Consider the following 23,253-nt stretch of genomic DNA (forward strand, 5'->3'; position numbering starts at 1 on the left):
TCTCTGGTTCGTGTGGCCCTTTCTGTCTCTTGGGCTCTTAGTTATCGTGTGACCTTGGTGTTCTTCATTCTCCTTTGATCCAGGTGGGTTGAGACCAATTGATGCATCTTAGATGGCCACTTGTTAGCATTTAAGACCCCAGATGCCACATTTCGCAGTGGGATGCAGAATGTTTTCATAATAGAATTATTTTGCCAATTGACTTAGAAGTCCCCTTAAACCATGGTCCCCAAACCCCCGCCATTGCTCCGCTGACCTTTGAAGCCTTCAGTTTATCCCGGAAACTTCTTTGCTTTTGGTCCAGTCCAGTTGAGCTGACCTTCCATGTATTGAGTATTGTCCATCCCTTCACCTAAAGCAGCTCTTATCTAATTAATCAGTAAAAAATCCTCTCCCACCCTCCCTCCCTCCCCCCCTCGTAACCACAAAAGTATGTGTTCTTCTCAGTTTATAATATTTCTCAAGATCTTATCATAGTGGTCTTATACAATATTTGTCCTTCTGCCTCTGACTGATTTCGCTCAGCATAATGCCTTCCAGGTTCCTCCAAGTTGTGAAATGTTTCACAGATTTGTCACTGTTCTTTATTGATGCGTAGTATTCCATTGTGTGAATATACCACAGTTTATTTAACCATTCATCTGTTGATGGACACCTTGGTTGCTTCCAGCTTTTTGCTATTGTAAACAGAGCTGCAGTAAACGTGGGTGTGCATATATCTGTTTGTGTGAAGGCTCTTAATTCTCTAGGGTATATTCCGAGGAGTGGGATTTCTGGGTTGTATGGTACTTCTATTTCTAACTGTTTAAGATAACGCCAGATAGATTTCCAAAGTGGTTGTATCATTTGACATTCCCACCAGCAGTGTATAAGAGTTCCAATCTCTCCGCAGCCTCTCCAACATTTATTCTTTTGTGTTTTTTGGATTAATGCCAGCCTTGTTGGAGTGAGATGGAATCTCATCATACTTTTAATTTGCATTTCTCTAATGGCTAATGATCGAGAGCGTTTTCTCATGTATCGGTGAGCTGCCTGAATATTGTCTTTAGTGAAGTGTGTGTTTATATCCTTTGCCCACTTCTTGATAGGGTTGTTTGTCTTTTTGTGGTTGAGTTTTGACAGAATCATATAGATTTTAGAGATCAGGCGCTGGTCGGAGATGTCATAGCTGAAAATTCTTTCCCAGTCTGTAGGTGATCTTTTTACTCTTTTAGTGAAATCTTTAGATGAGCATGGGTGTTTGATTTTTAGGAGCTCCCAGTAGTCTGGTTTCTCTTCGTCATTTTTGCTGATGTTTTGTATTCTGTTTATGCCTTGTATTAGGGCTCCTAAGGTTGTTAGGGTGAAGTTTTAGATAGCGTGAGGGTTACGGTTATGGCTAAGGTTTGCTTGAGTTCTTCAGGTTAGTGTTAAGGTTACGTTTAGGGTGAGGGTTAAGTTTAAGGGTTCTGTTTAGTTTTAGGGTTAGGGTCAGATTTTAGGTTAGGGTTAAGTTTAATGTGGTTAGGCTTAGATTTATGGTTGTGTTAGGCGTTGTGGTTGGGGTGAGGGTTAGGTTTAGGGTTAGGGTTGGGTAGGGTTAGGATTATGGTTATGGTAAGGTGTTAGGGGTTAGAGGTGTAGTTTAGCGTTAGGTTTGGGTGAGGGCTTCGGTTAGGTGTTGTGGTTCTGGTCATGGTTAGGTTTGGGTTCGGGTTAGGTTTATGATTAGGCTTCGGGTTAGTGTTAGAGTTAGGGTGAGAGGCTTTAGGTTTGTGTTAGGCTTTGGTGTTAGGGGTTAGGGTTTGGGTTAGGGTTAAGGTTATCATTAGGGCTCAGGGGTTTCAGATTAGTGTTAGGGTTAGGGATAACATTTTGGTTAGGGTTGGGGGATACGGTTAGGGGTTAGAGTGAAGGTTACGGTTAGTTTTACAGTTAAGGTGAGGGTTTCGGGTAAGTGTTATGATAAGGGTTAGAGTTAGAGTTAGGGTTAGGTTTAGGTGTAGGGTAAGATTTAGGTTTACGTCCAGGTTTAGAGTTAAGGTTAGTGTTCTATTTAGGGTCAAGGTTAGAGTTAGGGTTAGGGTTAGGATTAGGTCTAGGGTATGGATTAGGATTAGGTTTAGGGTTAGGTTCAGGGCTATTATAAGTCTTAGGTTTAGGGTTACAGATCGACTAGCGTTATGGTTAGAGTTGGGTTTAAGGTTAGGGTTTGGGTTAGGTTCAGGTTTAGGGTTAAGGTTAGGGTTAGGGTTTGGATGAAGTTTAGGATAGGGTGAGAGTTATTTTTATGGTTAGGGCTAGAGTTTGGGTTTATGTTCAGGTTAGTGTTAAGGTAAGTTTTAGGGTTCGGTTAGGGTTAAGGGTTATGTTTAGGGTTAGTGTTAGGTTTAGGTTTAGGGTTAGTGTGAAGTTTAGGTTAAGGGTGAGGGCTAGAAATAGGGTCAGGAGTAAAGATAGTGTTAGACGTTAGTTTTAGGGTGTTAGGGTTAGATTTATGGTTAGGGTAGGGTTGAATTTAGGGTTAATATTAGGGTTAGATTAGGGTTCCTGTTCGTATTAGGATTAGAGTTAGGGATAAAGTTGGGGACAGCGTTAGGTTTAGGGTTGTGGATACGGGTAAGGGTTAGGTTGAGGGTTAGGGTTAGGGTTAGGTTTACACTTAAGGTGAGGGTTATGGTAATTGTTATGGTTAGGGTTAGAGTTACAGCTAGGCTTAGGGTTAGGTGAAGTTTCAGTTAATAGTCAGGGTTAGGGTTAAGGTTAGAGTAGGGTTAAGGTTAGTGTTAGGGATAGGTATAGGTTTAGGGTTAGGGTTTGGGTAAGGTTAGGGTTAAGGCTAGGTTTACGGTAAAGGGTAGGGCTAGCTTAGGGTTAGGGTTAGCTTTAGAGTTAGTGCTAGGGATTAGGGTCAGGGTTAGGGTCATGTTTAGAGTTATTTTTAGGTTTAGGGTTAGGGTTAAGGTAGAGTTAAGTTTAGGGTTATGTTTAGGGTTAGAGTAAGTGTTAGGTTTAGGTAAGGGTTAGGGCTAGGATGAGGGATAGGTTTAGGGGTGGGGAAAGGGTTAGGGGTTCGTATGAGGGTTAGTGTTAGGTTTACAGTTAAGCTGATGTTTTAGTGTGTTACAGTTAGGGTTAGGGTTAGAGTTAGAGTTAGGGTTAGGTTTGGGTTTAGGGATAGAGTCAGGGGATAGTTTAGGGTTAGGTTTAGTTTTAGGGTTAGGGTTAGGCTTAGGTTTAGGGTGAAGTTTAGGTTAAGGATGAGGGTTAGGGTAAGGGTTAGTGTTTGGGTTAAGGTTAGGTTTAGGTTTCACGTTAGGGTTAGGTGTTTGTGTTAATGTTAGCTTAAGATATAGGGTTAGGTTTAGAGTTTGGTTTAGGATTAGGGTTAGGGTGAAGTTTAATTTAAGGGTGAGAGTTAAGCTTAGGGTTAGGGTTAGGGGTTAGGGTTAGGGTTAAGGTTAGGATTAGGTTTAAGGTTAAGGTTAGGTTTAGGGTTAGGTTTAGGGTAAGTGTTAGGATTAAGTCATGTTTAGGTGTAGGGCTAGGATAAGGTTAGAGATAGGATTAGGTTAAGGGTTGGGTTTAGGTTTAGATGTTAGGGTGTGGGTTAGTGGTAGGTTTCCATTTAAGCTGAGTGTGTAGGGTAATTTTTATGGTTAGGATTATGGTTAGAGTTAGGGTCAGTGTTAGGGTTAAGTTTAGGGTTTAGGTTTATGGTTAGGATTTGGTTAGGTTCAGGGTTGGGGAAGATTTAGTGTTATGTTTAGTTTTAGGATAGGGTTAGGGTTAAGTTTATGTTAAGCGTGAGGGTTAGGGTAAGGATTAGGAGTTAGGGTTCAGGTTACGGTCAGGGGTAGATTTAGGGTTAGGTTTAGGGTTTGTTTTAGTTTTGGTTAAGGTTAGGGCTTGAATAAAGTTAGGGTTGGTTTAGGGTTATGGTTAGGGTGAAATTTTGGTTAACGGTGAGGGTTCGGTTTAGGGTTAGGGTTAGGCTTAGAGTTAGGGTTAATGGTTAGGGTTAGATTTAGGGTTAAGATTAGGTTTAGGCTAAGGATTAGGGTTAGAGTTAGGGTTAGGGGTAAGTGTTTTGGTTAGGTTTAGGGTAGGGTTATATTTAGGTTTAAGTTTAGGTTTAGGGTAAGAATTAGAGTTACGTTTACAGTTAAGATGAAGGTTTTGGGTAGGTGTTATGGTTAGGGTTAGGGTTAGAGTTAGGGTTAGGGTTTAGGGTTAGGTGTAGTTTTATGGTAGGGTTAAAGTTAAGATTAAGGTTAGGGTAGGGTTAGCATTAGGATTAGGTTTAGGGTGAGGTTTCGGGTCAGAGTTATTGTAAGGGTTAGGTTTAGGGTGACTGGTGGGCCAAGGTTAAGGTTAGGGTTAGGTTTAGGGGTAGGGTTAGGGTTAAAGTTAGGGTTAGCTTTAGGTTGGGGTGGGTGAAGTTTAAGGTAGGGTGAGGGTTAGGGTGAGGGTTATGGCTAAGGTTCGGGTTAGTTTTCAGGTTAGTGTTAAGGTTATGTTTAGGGATAGGGTTAAGTTTACGGGTTATGTTTAGTTCTGGGTTAGGGTTAGATTTTTGGTTAGGGTTAAGTTTAGTGTTACGGTTAGGGTTAGGGTTATGGTTTGTGTTAGGCGTTGTGGTTGGGGTGAGGGTTAGTTTTAGTGTCACGGTTGATTAGGCTTAGGATTATGGTTATGGTAAGGTGTTAGGGGTTAGAGGTGTAGTTTATGGTTAGGGTTTGGGTGAGGGTTCCAGTTAGGCATTGTGGTTCTGGTCATGGTTAGGTTTGGTTTAGGGTTAGGGTTAGGTTTATGATTAGGTTTCGGGTTAGTGTTAGAGTTAGGGTGAGAGTTAGGTTTAAGGTTTGGGTTAGGCTTTGGTGTTAGCGGTTAGGTTTTGGGTTAGGTTTAGTGTTATCGTTAGGGCTTAGGGGTCCAGGTTAGTGTTAGGGCTAGCATTAGGGTTAGGGTTGGGTGATACGTTTAGGGGTTATGGTGAGTTTTACGGTTAGTTTTACAGTTAAGGTGAGGTTTTAGGGTAAGTGTTATGATTAGGGTTAGAGTTAGAGTTAGGGTTAGGTTTAGGGTTAGGGTTAGGTGTAGGGTAAGATTTAGGTTTAGTTTCAGGTTGAGGGTGAGAGTTAGTGTTCTATTTAGGGTCAAGGCTAGAGTTAGGGTTAGGATTAGGTCTAGGGTTAGGATTAGGATTAGTTTTAGGGTTAAGTTCAGGGCTATTGTAAGGCTTAGGTTTAGGGTTACAGGTGGACTAGCGTTATAGTTAGAGTTAAGTTTAAGTTTAGGGTTTGGGTTAGGTTGAGGTTTACAGTTAAGGTTAGGGTTAGGGTTTGGATGAAGTTTAGGATAGGTTGAGGGTTATTTTTGTGGTTAGGGCTAGAGTTTGGTTTTGTGTTCAGGTTAGTGTTAAGGTTAGGTTTAGGGTTCGGGTTAGGGTAAGGGGTTATGTTTAGGGTTCGGGTCACGCTTTGGTTTAGGGTTAGTGTGAAGTTTAGGTTAAGGGTGAGGGTTAGGATAAGGGCTAGGATTAGGGTTATGGTAAGGTGTTAGTGGTTAGAAGTGTAGTTTAGGGTTAGGGTTTGGGTGAAGGTTCCAGTTAGGAATTGTGGTTCTGGTTAGGTTGGGTTTGGTTTCGCGTGAGGGTTAAGTTTATGATTAGGTTTCGGGTTAGTGTTAAAGTTAGGGTGAGAGTTAGGGTTAAAGTTTGGATTAGGCTTTGGTGTTAGGGGTTAGTGTTTGTGTTAGAGTTAGGGTTATTGTTAGGGCTCAGGGGTTTCAGGTTGGTTTTAGGGTTAAGGTTAGGGATTGCATTAGGGTTAGGTTTGGGGGATACAGTTAGGGGTTAGGGTGAGGGTTACGGTTAGTTTTACAGTTAAGGTGAGGGTTTAGGATAAGTGTTATGATTAGGGTTAGAGTTGGAGTTATTTTTAGGTTTAGGGTTAGGTGTAGGGTAAGATTTAGGTTTAGGTCCAAGTTTAGGGTTAGAGTTAGTGTTCTCTTTAGGGTCAAGGTTACAGTTAGAGTTAGGTCAGGTTAGGTCTAGGGCTAGGATTAGGTTTAGGGTTAAGTTCAGGGCTATTGTAAGGGTTAGGTTTAGGGTTACAAATAAACTTGCGTTATGGTTAGAGGTAGGTTTATGGTTAAGGTTTGGGTTAGCTTTAGGTTTAGGGTTAAGGTTAGTGTTAGGGTTTGGGTGAAGTTTAGGATAGGTTGAGGGTTTTTTATGGTTAGGGCTCGAATTTGGGTTTGTGTTCAGGTTAGCGTTAAGGTTAGGTTTAGGGTTCGGGTTAGGGTTGGGGTTATATTTAGGGTTAGGGTTACATTTTGGTTTAGGGTTAGTGTGAAGTTTAGGTTAAGGGTGAGGGTTAGGATAAGAGTTAGAATTAGGGTTAGGATTATAGTTAGTGTTAGAGGTTAGATTTAGGATGTTAAGGTTAGGTTTATGGTTAGGGTTGGGTTAATGTTAGCGTTACGGTTAGATTAGGGTGAATGTTCGTGTTTGGGTTAGGGATAGGGTTAGGGATAGCATTAGGTTTATGGTTGGGGATACGGTTAGGGGTTAGGGTGAGGGTTGTGGTTAGGGTGAGGGTTAGGGTTAGGTTTACAGTTAAGGTGAGGGTTTAGGGTAAGTGTTATAGTTAGGGTTCGAGTTAGAGTTTGGGTTAGGTTTAGGGTGAATTTTCAGTTAATAGTCAGGGTCAGGGTAAGGGTTAGGGTTAAGATTACAGTTAGGGTTAAGTTTAGTGTTAGGGTTAGGTTTAGGGTTAGGGTAGAGGTAAGGTTAGGGTTAAGGCTAGGTTTACGGTAAAGGGTAGGGCTAGGTTAGGGTTAGGGTTAGGTTTAGAGTTAGAGCTAGTGCTAGGGTTTAGGGTAAGAGGTAGGGTCAGGTTTAGAGTTTTTGTTAGTTTTAGGGTAGAGTTAAGGTTAAGGTTAAGTTTAGCGTTAGGGTAAGTGTTAGGTTTAGGTCAGGGTTAAGGTTAGGATTAGGGATAGGGTTAGAGCTAGGGAAAGGGTTAGGTGTTCGTGTGAGGGTTAGTGTTAGGTGTACACTTAAGCTGATGTTTTACGGTGTTACGGTTAGGTCAGGGTTGTAGTTAGGGTTAGGATAAGGTTTAGGTTTAGGGCTAGATTTAGGGGATAGTTTAGGGCTAGGTTTAGTTTTAGGGTTAAGGTTAGGCTTAGGTTTATGGTGAAGTTTAGGTTAAGGATGAGGGTTAGGGTTAGTGTTAGGGTTAGGTGTTTGGGTTAAGGTTAGGGTTAGGGTTAAGTGTTTCGGTTAATGTTAGGGTCAGGTTTAGGGTTAGGGTTAGGGTTCGGTTTAGGATCAGGCTTAGGGTTAGGGTTAGAATTAGGGTTAGTGGTTAGGGTTAGGCTTAGAGTTACGGTTAGGTTTAGGCTAAAGATCAGGATTTGATTTAGAGTTAGGTGTTAGTGTTTTGGTTAGGTTTAGGGTAGGGTTATATTTAGGGTTAGGTTAAGAGTTAGAGTTATGTTTACAGTTATGGTGAGGGTTTTGGGTAAGTGTTACGGTTAGGGTTAGGGTTAGTGTTAGGGCTAGGCCTAGGCTTGGGTTTAAATTTAGGGTTACGGGTTAGGGTTAGGTTTAAGTTTATGGTACAGTAAAGTTAGGGTTAAGGTTTGGTTAGGGTTAGGGTCAGGGTTAGGATTAGGATTAGGGTGAGGGTGAGGGTTAGGGTCAGTGTTATTGTAAGAGTTAGCTTTAGGGTTACAGGTGGGCCAAGGTTAAGGTTAGGGTTAGGTTTAGGTGTAGGGTTAGGGTGAAAGTTAAGGTGTGCTTTAGATTAGGGATAGGGTGAAGTTTAAGATAGTGTGAGGGTTAGGGTTATGGCTAAGGTTTGCTTGAGTTTTTCAGGTTAGTGTTAAGGTTATGTTTAGGGTTAGGATTAAGTTTATGGGTTCTGTTTACTTTTAGGGTTAGGGGTAGATTTTAGGTTAGGGTTAAGTTCAGTGTTACAGTTAGGGTTAGGTTTACGGTTTGTGTTAGGCATTGTGGTTGGGGTGAGGATTAGGTTTAGGGTTAGGGTTGGGTAGGGTTAAGATTATGGTTATGGTAAGGTGTTAGGGGTTAGAGGTGTAGTTTAGGGTTAGGGTTTGGGTGAGGGTTCCGGTTAGGCATTGTGGTTCTGGTCATGGTTAGGTTTGGTTTAGGGTTAGGGTTAGTTTTATGATTAGGTTTCGGCTTAGTGTTAGAGTTAGGGTGAGAGTTAGGGTTAGGCTTTGGTGTTAGGGGTTAGGTTTTGGGTTAGGGTGAGTGTTATTTTTAGGGCTTAGGGGTTCAGGTGAGTGTTAGGGTTAGGGTTAGGGTTAGGGATAGCATTAGGGTTAGGTTTTGGGGATATGGTTAGGGGTTAGATTGAGGATTACCGTTAGTTTTACAGTTAAGGTGAGGTTTTAGGGTAAGTGTTATGATTAGGGTTAGAGTTAGATTTCGGGTTAGGGTTAGGTGTAGGTTAAATTTTAGTTTTAAGTCCAGGTTTAGGGTTAGAGTTAGTGTTCTATTTAGGGTCAAGGTTAGAGTTAGGGTTAGGGTTAGGATTAAGTCTAGGGTTAGGATTAGGATTAGGTTTAGGGTTAGGTTCAGAGCTATTGTGAGGCTTAGGTTTAGGTTTACAGATGGACTAGCTTTATGGTTAGAGTCAGGTTTAAGGTTAGGGTTTGGGCTAGGTTTACGTTTTGGTTAAGGTTAGGCTCAGTGTTTGGATGAAGTTTAGCATAGGGTGAGGGTTACTTTTAGGGTTAGGGCTGGAGTTTGGGTTTGTGGTCAGGTTAGTGTCAAGGTTAGGTTTAGGGTCCAATTTAGGGTTAGGGGTTATTTTTCATGTTAGGGTTAGTTTTAGGTTTAGGCTTAGTGTGAAGTTTAGGTTAAGGTTGAGGGTTAGGATAAGGGTTAGGATTATATTTAGTGTTAGAGGTTAGGTTTAGGGTGCTAGGTTTAGTTTTATGGTTAGGGTAGGGTTAAATTTAGGGTTAATGTTAGGGTTAGTGTTAGATTAGGGTTACTGTTCAGGTTAGGGTTAGGTTTAGGGTTAGGGATAGCATTAGGTTTAGGGTTGGGAATATAGTTAGGGGTTAGGGTGAGGGTTCGGTATATGGTGAGGGTTAGGTTTAGGTTTACAGTTAAGGTGAAGGTTTAGGGTAATTGTTATGGTTAGGGTTAGAGTTAGGGTCACGGTGAAGTTTCATTTATTAGTGCGGGTTAGGGTTAAGGTTAGTGTTAGGGTTAGGTTTAGGGTTAGGGTTAGGGTAGTGGTCAGGTTAGGGTTAAGGCTAGGTTTACAGTAAAGGGTAGGGCTAGGTTAGGGTTAGGTTTAGAGTTAGTGCTAGGGTTTAGGGTTAGGGTTAAGGTCAGGTTTAGTTATTGTTAGGTTTAGGGTTAAGGTTAGGGTAGAGTTAAGGTTAGGGTTAAGTATAGGGTTAGGGTAAGGTTTAGGTTTAGGTCAGGGTTAGGGTTAGAATGAGGGATAGGGTTAGGGTTAGGGAAAGGGTTAGGGGTTCGTGTGAGGGTTAGTGTTATGTTTACATTAAGCTGATGTTTTAGGGTGTTATGTTTAGAGTTAGGGTTAGAGTTAGGTTAGGTTTAGGGTTAGGGCTAGAGTTAGGGGATAGTGGTTTAGGCTTAAGTTTAGGGTGAATTTTAGTTTAAGGATAAGGGTTAGGGTTAGGGTTAGGTGTTTGGATTATTGTTAGGGTCAGGTTTAGGGTTGGTATTTAGGGTTCAGGTTAGAGTCAGGGTTAGGGTTAAGTTTAGCGTTAGTTTTGCTTAGGGTTAGGGTTTGAATGAAGTTAGGGTAGGTTTAAGGTTATGGTTCAGGTGAAATTTTGGTTAAGGTGAGGGTTCGGTTTCGGGTTAGGGTTAGAGTTAGGGTTAGTAGTTAGGGTTAGGTTTAGGGTTAAGGTTAGGTTTAGGCTAAGGATTAGGGTTAGAGTTAAGGTTAGGGGTTAGTGTTTCAGTTAGGTTTAGGATAGGGTTATAATTAAGGTTAAGTTTAGGGTTACGGTAAGAGTTAGATTTACGTTTACAGTTAAGGTGAAGGTTTTGGGTAACTGTTACGGTTAGGGTTAGGGCTAGGTTTAGGGTTAGAGTTTGGGTTAGGGTTAGGTTTAAGTTTATGGTAAGCTTTAAGTTAGGGTTAAGGTTAGGTTAGGGTTAGGGTCAGGGTTAGGATTAGAATTAGGTTTCAGGCCAACATTAGGGTCAGAGTTATCATAAGGGTTAGGTTTAGGGTTACAGATGGGCCAAGGTTAAGGTTAGGGTTAGGTTTAGGGATAGGATTAGGGTTAAAGTTAGGGTTAGCCTTAGGTTAGGGATAGGGTGAAGTAAGATAGGGTGAGGGTTAGGGTTATGGCTAAGGTTTGGGTTCGTTTTCAGGTTAGTGTTAAGTTTATGTTTAGGGTTAGGGTTAAGTTTATGGGTTCTGTTTAGTTTTAGGGTTAGGGTTAGATTTTAAGTTAGGGTTAAGTTAAGTGTAACAGTTAGGGTTACGATTTGTATTAGGCATTGTGGTTGGGGTGAGGGTTAGGTTTTTGGTTAGGGTTGGGTAGGGTTAGGTAGGGTTAGGATTATGGTTATGGTAAGGTGTTAGGGTGTAGAGGTGTAGTTAAGGGTTAGGGTTTGGGTGAGGGTTTCGGTTAGGCATTGTGGTTCTGGTCATGGTTAAGTTTGGTTCAGTTTTAGGGTTAGGTTTATGATTTGGTTTCGGGTTAGTGTTAGAGTTAGGGTGAGGGATAGTGTTAAGGTTTGGGTTAGGTTTTGGTGTTATGGGTTAGGGTTTGGGTTAGGGTTAGTGTTATCTTTATGGCTAGGGGTTTCAGGTTAGTGTTGTGGTTAGGGCTAGGGTTAGCATTAGGGTTAGGGTTGTGGGCTACGGTTAGGGGTTAGAGTGAAGGTTACGGTTAGTTTTACAGTTAAGGTGCGGGTTTAGGGTAAGTGTTATGATTAGGGTTAGAGTTCGAGTTAGGGTTAGGTTTAGGGTTAGGGTTAGGTGTAGGGTAATATTTAGGTTTACGTCCAAGTTTAGGGTTAGTTAGTGTTGTATTTAGGGTCAGAGCTAGTGTTCTATTTAGGGTCAAGTTTAGAGTTAGGGTTAGGTTTAGGATTAGGATTATGTTTAGGGTTAGGTTCAGGGCTATCGTAAGGGTTAGGTTTAGGGTTTCAGATGGACTAGTGTTATGGTTAGAGTTAGGTTTAAGGTAAGGGTTTTGCTTAGGTTTAGGTTAGGGCTAAGGTTAGGGTTAGGGTTTGGATGATGTTTAGGCTAGGGTGAGGGTTATTTTTATGGTTAGGGCTGGAGTTTGGGTTTGTGCTCACGTTACTTTTAAGGTCAGGTTTAGGGTTTGGATTAGGGTTAGGGGTTATGTTTAGGGTTAGATTTACGAACAGGGTTAGTATTAGTGTGAAGTTCAGGTTAAGTGTGAGGGTTAGGATAAGGGTTAGGATTAGGGTTAGAATTATAATGTTAGACATTAGGTTTAGGGTGTTAGGTTTAGGTTTATGGTTAGGCTAGTCTTAAGTTTAAGGTTAATGTTAGGGTTAGGATTAGATTAGGGCTACTCTTCGTGTTAGAGTTAGGGTTAGGGATAAGTTTAGGGATAGCATTAGGTTTAGGGTTGGGGACACGGTTAAGGGTTAGGGTGTGTGTTAGTGTTAGGTTTACCGTTAAGGAGAGGGTTTAGGTTAATTGTTATGGTTAGGGTTAGAGTTAGAGTTAGGGTTAGGGTTAGGGTGAAGTTTCAGTTAATAGTGAGGGTTAGGGTTAAGGTTAGAGTTAGGGTTAAGGTTAGTGTCAGGGTTAGGTTTAGGGTTAGGGTTACGGTAGGGGTAAGGTTACTGTGAAGGCTAGGTTTACGGTAAAGGGTAGTGCTGGGTTAGGGTTAGGGTTACGTTTAGAGTTATTGTTAGGCTTAAGTTTAGGGTTAGGGTAGAGTTAATGTTAGGGTTAATTTTAGGGTTAGGGTAAGGGTTAGGTTTAGTTCAGGGTTAGGGCTAGGATTAGGGATAGGGTTAGGATTGGGGGATGGGTTAGAGATTCGTGTGAGGGTTAGTGTCAGGTTTACAGTTAAGCTGATGTTTTAGGGTGTTACAGTTAGGGTTAGGGTTAGAGTTAGGGTTAGGATTAGGTTTATGCTTAGGATTAGGGTTAGGGTTAGGGTCAGGGTTAGGTGGAGATTTAGTGTCATGTTTAGGTTGTTTTTTTAGTTTTAGGGTTAGGCTTAGTGTGAAGTTTATTTTAATTATGAGGTTTAGGGTTAGGGGTTAGGGTTAGGTTATGTTTAGTTTTAGGTTTGGGGTTAGTGTTAGCGTTAGGGTTAGTTTTAGTTTTGGTTAGGGTTTGAATGAATTTAAGGTAGGTTTAGCGTTATGGTTAGGGTGAAGTTTTGGTTAAGGGTGAGGGTTTGTTTTAGGTTTAGGGTTAGGGTTAGAGTTAGGGTGAGTGTTTAGGTTTAGGTTTAAGGTTAAGTTTAGATTTAGGCTAATGATTAGGTTTAGAGTTAGGGTTAGGGGTTATTGTTTCAGTTAGGTTTAGGGTAGGGTTATTTTTAGGGTTAAGTATAGGGTTAGGGTAAGAGTTAGAATTACATTTACAGTTGAGTGTTTTGGGTGTTACTGTTAGGGTTAGGGCTAGGGTTACAGGTAGAGTTAGGGTTAGAGGTTAGGGTTAGGTGTAAGTTTATGGTAGCCTTAATGTTAGGTTAAGGTTAGGTTAGGGTTAGGGTCAGGGTTAGGATTAGGTTTAGGGTGAGGGTTAGGGTCAGAGATATTGTAAGGGTTAGGTTTAGGGTTACAAGTGGGCCAAGGTTAAGGTTAGGGTTAGGTTTAGGGGTAGGGTTAGGGTTAGCTTTAGGTTAGGGATAGGGTGAAGTTTAAGATAGGGTGAGGGTTAGGGTTATGGCTAAGGTTTGGGTTAGTTTTTGGGTTAGTGTTAAGGTTATGTTTAGGGTTAGGGTTAAGTGTATGGGTTGTGTTTAGTTTTAGGGTTAGGGTTAGATTTTAGGTTAGGGTTGAGTTTAGTGTAACAGTTAAGTTTGCGGTTTGTGTTAGGCCTTGTGGTTGGGGTGAGGTTTAGGTTTATGGTTAGGGTTGTGTATGCTTAGGATTATGGTTATGGTAAGCTGTTAGGGGTTAGAAGTGTAGTTTAGGGTTAGGGGTGGATGAGGGTTCTGGTAAAGCATTGTGGTTCTGACCATGGTTAGGTTTGGTTTAGGGTTACGGTTAGGTTTATGATTAGGTTTCAGGTTAGTGTTCGAGTTAGGGTGAGAGTTAGGGTTAAGGTTTGGGTTAGGCTTTGGTGTTAGGGGTTAGGGTTTGGGTTAGGGTTAGGGTTATCGTTAGGGCTCGGGGGTTCAGGTTAGTGTTAGGGGTAGGGTTACGGATAGCATTAGGGTTAGGGTTGGGGGATACGGTTAGGGGTTAGGGTGAGGGTTACAGTTAGTTTTACAGTTTAGGTGAGGGTTTAGGTTAAGTGTCATCATTAGGGTTAGAGTTAGGGTTAGGATTAGGGTTATGGTTAGGTGTAGGGCAATATTTAGGTTTAGGTGCCGGTTTATGGTTAGAGTTAGTGTTCAATTTAGGGTCAAGGCTAGATTTAGGGTTAGGGTTAGGTTTAGGTCTAGGGTTAGGATTAAGTTTAGGGTTAAGTTCAGGGCTATTGTAAGGGTTAGGTTTAGGGTTACATTTGGCCTAGCGTTATGGTTAGAGTTATGTTTAAGGATAGGGTTTGGGTTAGGTTTAGGTTTAGGGTTTGGATGTTTAGGATAGGGTGAGGGTTATTTTTATTGTTAGGGCTAGAGTTTGGGTTTGTGTTCAGGTTAGTATTAAGGTTAGGTTTAGGGTTCAGTTTAGGGTTGGTGTTATGTTTAGGGTTAGGTTTAGGTTTAGCATTAGTATGAAGTTTAGGTTAAGGGTGAGGGTTCAGACGAGGGTTAGGATAAGGGTTAGGGTTTTAGTTAGTGTCAGATGTTAGGTTTAGGGTGTTAGGGTTAGGTTTTTGGTTAGGGTAGGCTTAAATTTAGGGTTAGTGTTAGGGTTAGATTAGAGTTACTGTTCGTATTAGGGTTAGGGTTAAGAATAAGGTTAGGGAGAGCGTTAGGTTTAGGGTTGCAGAAATGGTTAAGGCTAGGGTGATGGTTAGGGTTAGGTTTACTTTTAAGTGTTTGGTTTAGGTTAATTGTTAAGGTTAGGGTTAGAGTTAGGGTTAGGGTGAAGTTCCAGAAAATAGTGAGAGTTAGGGTTAAGGTTAGAGTTAGGTTTAAGGTTCGTGTTAGGGTTAGGTTTAGGGTAGGGGTAAGGTAGGGTTAAGGCTCGGTTTACGGTAAAGGGTTGCGCTAGGTTAGGGTCAGGGTTAGGGTTAGAGTTAGAGTTAGTGCTAGGGTTTAGGGTTAGGGTTAGGGTCAAGTTTAGAGTTATTGCTACGTTTAGGGTTAGTGTTACGGTAGATTTAGGGTTAGGGTTAAGTTTAGGCATACGGTACAGATTAGGTTTAGGTCAGGTTTAGGTTAGGATTAGGGATAGGTTAGGGTTAGGGAAAGAGTTAGGGGTTCGTGTGGTTGTTAGTGTTAGGTTTATACTTAAGCTGGTGTTTTAGGGTGTTAGGGCTAGGGTTAGGGTTAGGGTTAGATTTAGGGTTAGGGCATAGTTTAGGGTTAATTTTGCTTTAGGGTTAGGTTTAGGTTTAGGTTTTGGGTGAAGATTAGGTTAAGGATGAGGGTTAGGGTTAGTATTAGGGATAGGTGTTTGCGTTCATGTTAGGGTCAGGTTAATGGTTAGGTTTAGTGTTATGCTTAGGATTCGGTTTAGGGTTAGGCTTAGAGAGAAATGACTCATGGTAGTCGTTTTCTGGATGAGGAACGAATATGCAGTGTTGGCGTTAAGCTGTTGTGAAGGCTCGTTTTGGCCCGGGAAAACAAAGCACCTGGGGAAATCCTATCAAACCCTGGTGTCTTTCCACAGTTCAAAGTGTGTAACTGCAGACTCTTTTCCAAATAAGAGAGCGCACAGGCAACAGCAGCCTGCCTGTTTCTCAGTGGAAGGGAGAACTCCCTGACTTCATCCAGTCCTCTGAGCAAAGCAGGCAGAAGGAGAGAAACTTTCTTTCCTTCCTCTTTTCTGCAATGAATTCCTCATTTGCTCTTGCAAACGCAAGGCTTCTTCTGAAAAACTACATCGCAGTGCATGTATCCTTCCAGAGGAGCAACTACATAGTTTTAGCTTTAACATATTCGGAAAGCACCCAGGGAGAAAAGGTCTTTTCGTATTCTCTTTTCTGTCTGAATTTGGTCATTTTGCACTTGCCGAAAGAGAATTCCTAGCACAAACTACAAAGCAGTAACTCTCTCCTGGCAGAGTAAATCCTATGCAGTGTTGCCCTGACGAGATACTGTTTGTACAGTGAGGCCTAGGGAAAACACATTGCCTAGAGAAATCCTAGCAAAGCCGTGTGTTTCCCCACATGAATGTATGTCAGTTTCAGTTATTTGCCAAGAACAGAGCTCAGAGGCAACATCAGATTTTGTGTTTCTCAGTCAAAAAAAGAACACTGTGACTTCATCCGTTCCTCTGACGAAAACAGTTAGAATGAGAAAACAGTCTTTCGGTTTCGCTTTCCCGTAGTGAGCTCGGCAAATCTCCCCTTTGCAAAGGGAAGTTTTCCTCTGGAGAACTGCCTTGCGGTAGCTGTATTCTGGAAGTGGAACGAGTATGCTTCAAGCTATTGTGAAGGCTCTTTTTGGCCCAGAGAAAACAAAGTGCCTAGGAAAATCTTAACAAACCACAGTGCCTTTCCACAGTTCAAAGTGTGTAACTGCAGACTCTTTTCCAAATAAGAGAGCACAGAGGGAACAGCATCCTGTGTGTTCCTCAGTGGAAGGGAGAACTCCCTGACTTCATCCAGTCCTCTGAGCAAAGCAGGGAGAAGTAGAGAAACTTTCTTTCATTCCTCTTTCCTGCAATGAATTTTTCATTTGCTCTTGCAAACGTATGGCTTCTACTGAAAAACTGCTAATCCTAACCCTAACCCTAACCTTAACACTAAACCTAAACCTAACCCTAACTTGACCCTAACCTTAACCCAAACACCTAAGCAAACACTACCCCTAACTCTAACCCTCATCCTTAACCTAAACTTCACCCTAAACCTAAGCCTAATCCAAACCCTAAAACTAAACCTAACCCTAAACTATCCCCTCACTCTAACTCTAAACCTAAACCTAACCCTATCCCTAACTCTAACCCTGACCCTAACCGTAACACCCGAAAACATCAGCATAACTGGAAACCTAACACTAACACTCACACGGACCCCTAACCCTTTCCCTAACCTTAACCCTATAACTAATTTTGGCTCTAACCCTCACCTAAACCTAACCCTTACCCTAACCCTAACCATAAGCCTAACCTTTACTCTACCATAACCCTATCCTAAGCCTAACAATAACTCTAAAACTAACACTAACCCTAACCGTAAACCCTAGCACTAACTCTAAATTTAAACCTAAGTGTAACCGCAACCCTCAACCTATCTTAAAATTCGCCCTATCACTAACCTGAAGGTAACCCTAACTTTAACCCTAACCCTACCTCTAAACCTAACTGTAACCTTAACATTAACCCATCTGTAACCCTAAACCTAACCCTTACAATAATTCTGGCCCTAACCCTCAACCTAAAGCTAATACTAATCCTAACCCTGACCCTAACCATTACCTAACCTTAACCCTACCACGAACTTAAACAAAACCTTAAACCCTAACCCTAACTCTAACCCTAACCCTAGCCCGAACCCAAACCCTAACGCTAACTCTAACTATGACTCTAACCCTCACCCTAAAACTAATCCTAAACCCTAGCACTAACACTGACTCTAAACCTGACCCTAACCCTAGCCCGAACCCAAACCCTAACGCTAACTCTAACTATGACTCTAACCCTCACCCTAAAACTAATCCTAAACCCTAGCACTAACACTAACTCTAAACCTGACCCTAAACCTAGCTTAGCCCTACCCTGTACTGTAAACCTAGCCTTAAGCCTAACCATACCACTACCCTAACCCTAACTCTATCTCTAGCCCTAACACTAACTCCTACCTTAACCCTAACACTAACCCTAACCCTAACTCGAACTCTAACCCTAACAATAACAGTTGCCCTAAACCCTCACTTTAACTGTAAACCTAAACCTAACCCTCACCCTAACCCCTAACTGTATCCCCCAACACTAACCCTAATGCTATCCCTAACCCTAACCAGAACCCCTAAGCCCTAATGATAACCCTAACCCTAGAACAAAACCTAACCCCTAACACCAAAGCCTATCCCAAAACATAATGCTAACTCTAACCCTAACTCTAACACTAACCCTAAACCTAATCATAAACCTAACACTAACCCTAAACCAAACCTAACCATGACCAGAACCACAATGCCTAACCGGAATCTTCACCCAAACCCTAACCCTAAACTACACCTCTAACTCCTAACACCTTACCATAACCATAATCCTAACCCTATCCAAACCTAACCCTAAACCTAAACCAAACCCCAACCATAACGCCTAACACAAACCGTAACCCTAACCCTAAATGTAAAACTAAATTTAAACCTAGGTTAAAACCTAACCCTACCCTAAAACTAAAAAAAAGGAACCCAAAAACTTAACCCTAACCCTAAACATAACCTTAACACTAACCTGAAAACTAACCCAAACCTTAGCCATAACCCTAACCCTCACCCTATCTTAAACTTCACCTTATCCCTAACCTAAAGCTACCCCTAACTTTAACCCTAACCATACCCCTAAACCTAACCCTAACCTTAACCTTGGCCCACCTGTACCCCTAAAACTAACCCTTACAATAACTTTGACCCTAACACTCACCCTAAACCTAATCCTAATCCTAACCCTGACCCTAACCCTAACCTAAACTTAACCCTAAATTTAACCTTACCATATACTTAAACCTAACCCTAACCCCTAACCCTAACTCTACCCGAACCCTAGCCCTCAACCTAACCCTAAACTTAACCGTAACACTTACCCAAAAAACTCACCTTAAATGTAAATGTAACTCTAACTCTTACCCTAACCCTGAACTTAACCCTAATTATAACCCTACCCTAAACCTAACCAAAACACTCACCCCTAACCCTAACTCTAGCCCTAATCCTTAGCCTAAACCTAACCTTAACCCTAACCTAACCCTAACCACTAACCCTAAGTCTAACTCTAAACCTAATCATAAACCGAACCCTTACTTTAACCAAAATTTCACTCTAATCACAACCCTAACCCTACCCTAACTTCATTCAAAGCCTAATCCTAAGCAAAACTAACACTAACCCTAAACATAACCCTAGCCCTAAAACTAACCCTAACCCCTAACGTCACGCTTAACATAAACTTCACCCTAACCCGAACCCTAAAACTAAACATAACACTAAATCTCCCCCAAACTCTAACCCTAACCCTAATTCTAACCATAAACCTAACCCTAACCCTAAACTTAACCCTAACCCTGACCCTAACTCCAACTCTAACCCTAAAACTTACCCTACACACTCAGCTTAAATGGAAACCTAGCACTAACCCTCACCCTAACATTGAAACCTAACCCCAACCCTTAACCCAACCCTATCTCTAACCATAGCCTAGTCCTAAACCTAACCAAGACTTAAACCTAACACTTACCCTAACCCTAACTCTAATCCTAACCTTAATCCTAACCTTAACCTTACCCCCTAACGCTAACCCTAAGCTCAACTCTCACCCTTAAAATAAACTTTACCCTAGCTGTAGCCCTAACCCTAAACCTGACCCTAACATTAACCCAAACACCTAACCCTAAACCTGACCCTAACATTAACCCAAACACCTAACCCTAATCCTAACACTAAGCCCAACCCTAAACCTAACCCTAACCTTAACCCAAATGCCTAAACCTAACCCTCACCCTCATCCTTAACCTAAACTTCACCCTAAACCTAAGGCTAACCGTAACCCTAAAACTAAAGCTAACCCTTAACTACCCCCTAACTCTAGCAGTAACCCTAAACCTAATGCTAACCCTAGCCCTAACCTTAACACCCTAAAACATCAGCTTAATGTAAACCTAACAGTAACCCTCACATGAACCCCTAACCCTAACCCTATCCCGCATCCTACACCTAACCCAGACCTAAACCTAACCCTTTCTCTAACCCTAAACTTAACCCTAACCTTAACTCTACCCTAACCCTAACAATAACTCTAAACCTGACCATAACCATAATCCTTAACCCTAGCACTAACTCTAACTCTAACCCTAAGCTAGCCCTACCCTTTACCGTAAACCTAGCCTTAATCCTAAACTTACCCCTACCCAAAACCTAACTCTATACCTAACCCGAACACTAACCTTAACCCTACTCTAACCTTAACCCAAACCCTGACGATTAACTGAAACTTCACCCTAACCCCCTAACAACAAACAACACTAACCCCCTAACAACAAACAACCCTAACCCCCTAACAACAAACAACACTAACCCTCTAACAACAAACAACCCTAACACCCGAACAAACAACCCTAACCCCCTAACAAAAACAACCCTAACCCTCTAACAAACAACCCTAACCCCCTAAAAAAAAACCCTGACCCCCGAACAACAAACAATCCTAAGCCCCTAACAAAAAACAACCCTAACCCCCTAACAACAAACAACCCTAACCCCCTAACAAAAACAACCTTAACCCTCTAACAAACACAATCCTAACCCCCTAACAACAAACAACCCTAACCCCTAACAACACACTACCCTAACACCCTAACAAAAACAACCGTAAACCCCTAACAAACAACACTAACCCCCTAACAAATAACACTAACCCCCTAACAAACACAACCCTAACCCCCTAACAATCAACCCTAACCCCCTAACAACAAACAACTCTAACCCCTAACAAACACAACCCTAACACCCTAACAAACACAACATTAACCCGCAAACAAACACAACCATAACCCCCCAAGAAAAACAACGCTAACCTCCTAACAAACAACCCTAAACCCCTAACAAAAACAACCCGCACCCCCTAAGAAACAGCCCTAACCCCCTAACAACAAACAACACTAACCCCCTAACAATGCTAACCCACTAACAAAAACAACCCTAACCCCCAACAGCAAACAACCCTAACCCCATAACAACAAACAACACTAATCCCCTAACAACAAACAACCCTAACCCCCTAAAAACAAACCCTAACCACTTAACATCGAACAACCCTAACCCCCTAACAAAAGCAAACCTAACCCCCTAACAAACACAACCCTAACCCCCTAACAAACACAACCCTAACCCCCTAACAACAAACAAACCTAACCACCTAAAAACAAACAACCCTAACCCCCTAACAACAAACAACCCTGACCCCCTAACAAACACAACATTAACCCCCAAACAAACACAACCCTAAACCTCTGACAAAAACAACCCTAACCGCCTAACAAACACAACACTAACCCCCTAACAACAAACAACCCTAACCCCCTAACAAAGACAACCCTAAATCCGTAACAGCAAACAACCCTAATCCCCAACAACAAACAACCCTAAACCTTTAACATCGAACAACCCTAACCCCCTAAAAAAAGCAACCCTAACCCCCTAACAAACACAACCCTAACTCCCAACAACAAACAAACCTAACCACCTAACAACAAACAACCCTGACCCCCTAACAACAAACAACCATAAACCCCTAACAAAAACAACCCTAACCCCCTAACAACAAACAACCCTAACCCCCTAACAACAAACAACCCTAACCCCCTAACAACAAACAACCCTAAACCCTTAACAACAAACAGTCCTAACACCCTAAAAACAAACCCTAACCTGCCAACAACAAACAACCCTAACCCCCTAACAACAAACAACCCTAACCCCCTAAGAACAAACAACCCTAACCCCCTAATAACAAACAACTTTAACCCCCTAACAGACACAACTCTAGCACCCTAACCAACACATCATTAACCCCGAAACAAACTCAAGTCTAACCCCTAACAAAAACAACCCTAACCTCCTAAAAAACAACCCTAAACCCGTAACAAAAAAAACCCTAACCCCCTAAGTAAGAACCCTAAACCCCTAACAACAAACAACCCTAACCCCCTAACAACAATCCTAAGCACCTAAAATAAAAACCCTAACCCTCTAAGAAACAACCCTAATTCCCTAACAACAAACAACCCTAACGCCCTAACAACAAACAACCCTACCCCCTAACAACGAACAACCCTAAACCCTTAACAACAAACAAACCTAACCCTTAACAAAAACAACACTAACCCCCTAACAAACACAACCCTCACCCGCTAACAAACACAACCCTAAATCCCTAAGAAACACAAAATTAACCCCCAAACAAACACAACCCTAACCCCCTAACAAAAACAACACTAACCCTCGAACAAACAACCCTAAACCCCTAACAAAAGCAACCCTAACCCCCTAACACACAACCCTAACCGCCTAACAAAAACAACCCTAACCCCCTAGCTGATGGTGCCGTCTGAGCCGATTCAAGCATCATCGCGTCCAATCACATTGAAATGCTTTGAATCAAAACAAATTGAATAGATTCGAAAAGGTTAGGGTAGAGTGGTTTTTGATAGGGTAGACTAGGGTAGACGAAAGTAGACTACAGTAGAGTAGACAGGAGAAGTCTAGTTAGTAGCCTAGACAAGTCAGCTAGACTAGTCCGACTAGTGGTATAGATCAGTAGGCTAGACAACTAGCCTTGAAGAGTACCCTTGCCTTGACAAGTACCCTAAATTATGAATCTAAACTACTTCCATTGCCTTAACTAGTATCCTGAACTAGTAGCCTTGTCTGAACTAGTGCCCTTAACTAGTAGCCTTGACTTAAGTAATAGTCTTAACGTCTACCCTTGCCTTACTAGTACCCTGAACTAGTAGCCCTGCCTTAACTAGGACCCTGGCCTTTACCAGTAGCCTTCACTAGTACCCTGGCCTTCACTAGTACCCTTGCCTCAACTAGTACCCTTAAGTGGTACCCTTGCATTAACTAGTAGTCTTAATTAGTACCTGGCCTTATCAGTACCCATAAGTCCTACTCTGGCCTTAACCAGCTCCCTTAACGGGTACCCTGGTCTTAACTAATACTATTGACTTTTACCCTTGAATCAACTAGTAGCCTAAAGAAGTAGTCTTGCCTTAAGCATTAGCCTTAACTTGAACCTTGCCTTAACTAGTATCCTTAACTAGTTCCTGTACCTTAACAAGTACTCTTAACTAGTAGAGTGGCCCGAACTAGTAGCCTGAACTAGTAGCCTTGTGTGAATTACTACCCTTAACTAGTAGCCTTGCTTTAAGTAATAGTCTTAATGACTGCCCTTGCCTTACTAGTACCCTTAACTAGTAGCCAAGCCTTAACTACTACCCCTAACTAGTAGCCTTGCCTTCACTAGTACCCTTGCCTTAATCAGTTGCCTTAACTAGTACCCTGGCCTTAACTAGAAGTATTAACTTGTAAACTTGCATCAAATGGTAGACTTAACTAGTACTCTTGCCTTAAGTAGGGGCCTGAACTAGTACTCGTGCCTTAGCTAGTACTCTTAACTAGTACAGTGCCCCTAACTAGTATCCTGAACTAGTAGCCTTCTCTAAACTAGTACCCTTAACTAGTAGCCTTGCCTTCACTAGTACACTGGCCTTCTCCAGTAGCCTTAACTAAGACCCTGGCCTTCACTGGCAGCCTTAACTAGTACCCTTAACTAGTACCCTCGCATTCACTAGTAGTCTGAACTAGTACCCTGGCCGTATCAGTACCCAGAACTACTACCCTTGCCGTAACCAGTTGCCTTCACTAGTACCCTGGCCTTAACAAGTAGTATTCACTTGTAATCTTGCATCAACTAGTAGCCTTAACTAGTACTCTTGCCTTAAGCAGTGGCCTTAATTTGTACCTTGCCTTAACTAGCACCCGTGCCTTTACTAGTACTCTTAACTAGTACAGTGAGCCAACTAGTATCCTGAACTGTTAGCCGTGTCCTAACTAGTCCCCTTAACTAGGAACCTTGCCTTAAGGAATAGTCTTAATGGCTACCCTTGCCTCAACAAGTACCCTTAACTAGTACCCTTGCATTAACTAGTAGTCTGAACTAGTACCCTGGCCTTATCAGGACCCATAACTACTACCCTTGCCTTAACCAGTTGCCTTAAATAGCCACCTGGACTT

General features: G+C 42.0%; 1 long non-coding RNA gene across 1 annotated transcript; it reads left to right on the forward strand.

The window, feature by feature from the left end:
- The first annotated feature begins 542 nt into the window (after window positions 1–542).
- Window positions 543–20,927, forward strand: LOC135229116 (uncharacterized). Its single transcript, XR_010319906.1, has 2 exons — window positions 543–4,405; window positions 12,858–20,927. It is a non-coding gene; the product is annotated as an uncharacterized LOC135229116 (long non-coding RNA).
- Window positions 20,928–23,253: the final 2,326 nt, after the last annotated feature.

Source organism: Loxodonta africana (assembly GCF_030014295.1).
Source record: "Loxodonta africana isolate mLoxAfr1 chromosome 26 unlocalized genomic scaffold, mLoxAfr1.hap2 SUPER_26_unloc_2, whole genome shotgun sequence".
Classification (NCBI taxonomy): Eukaryota; Metazoa; Chordata; class Mammalia; order Proboscidea; family Elephantidae; genus Loxodonta; species Loxodonta africana.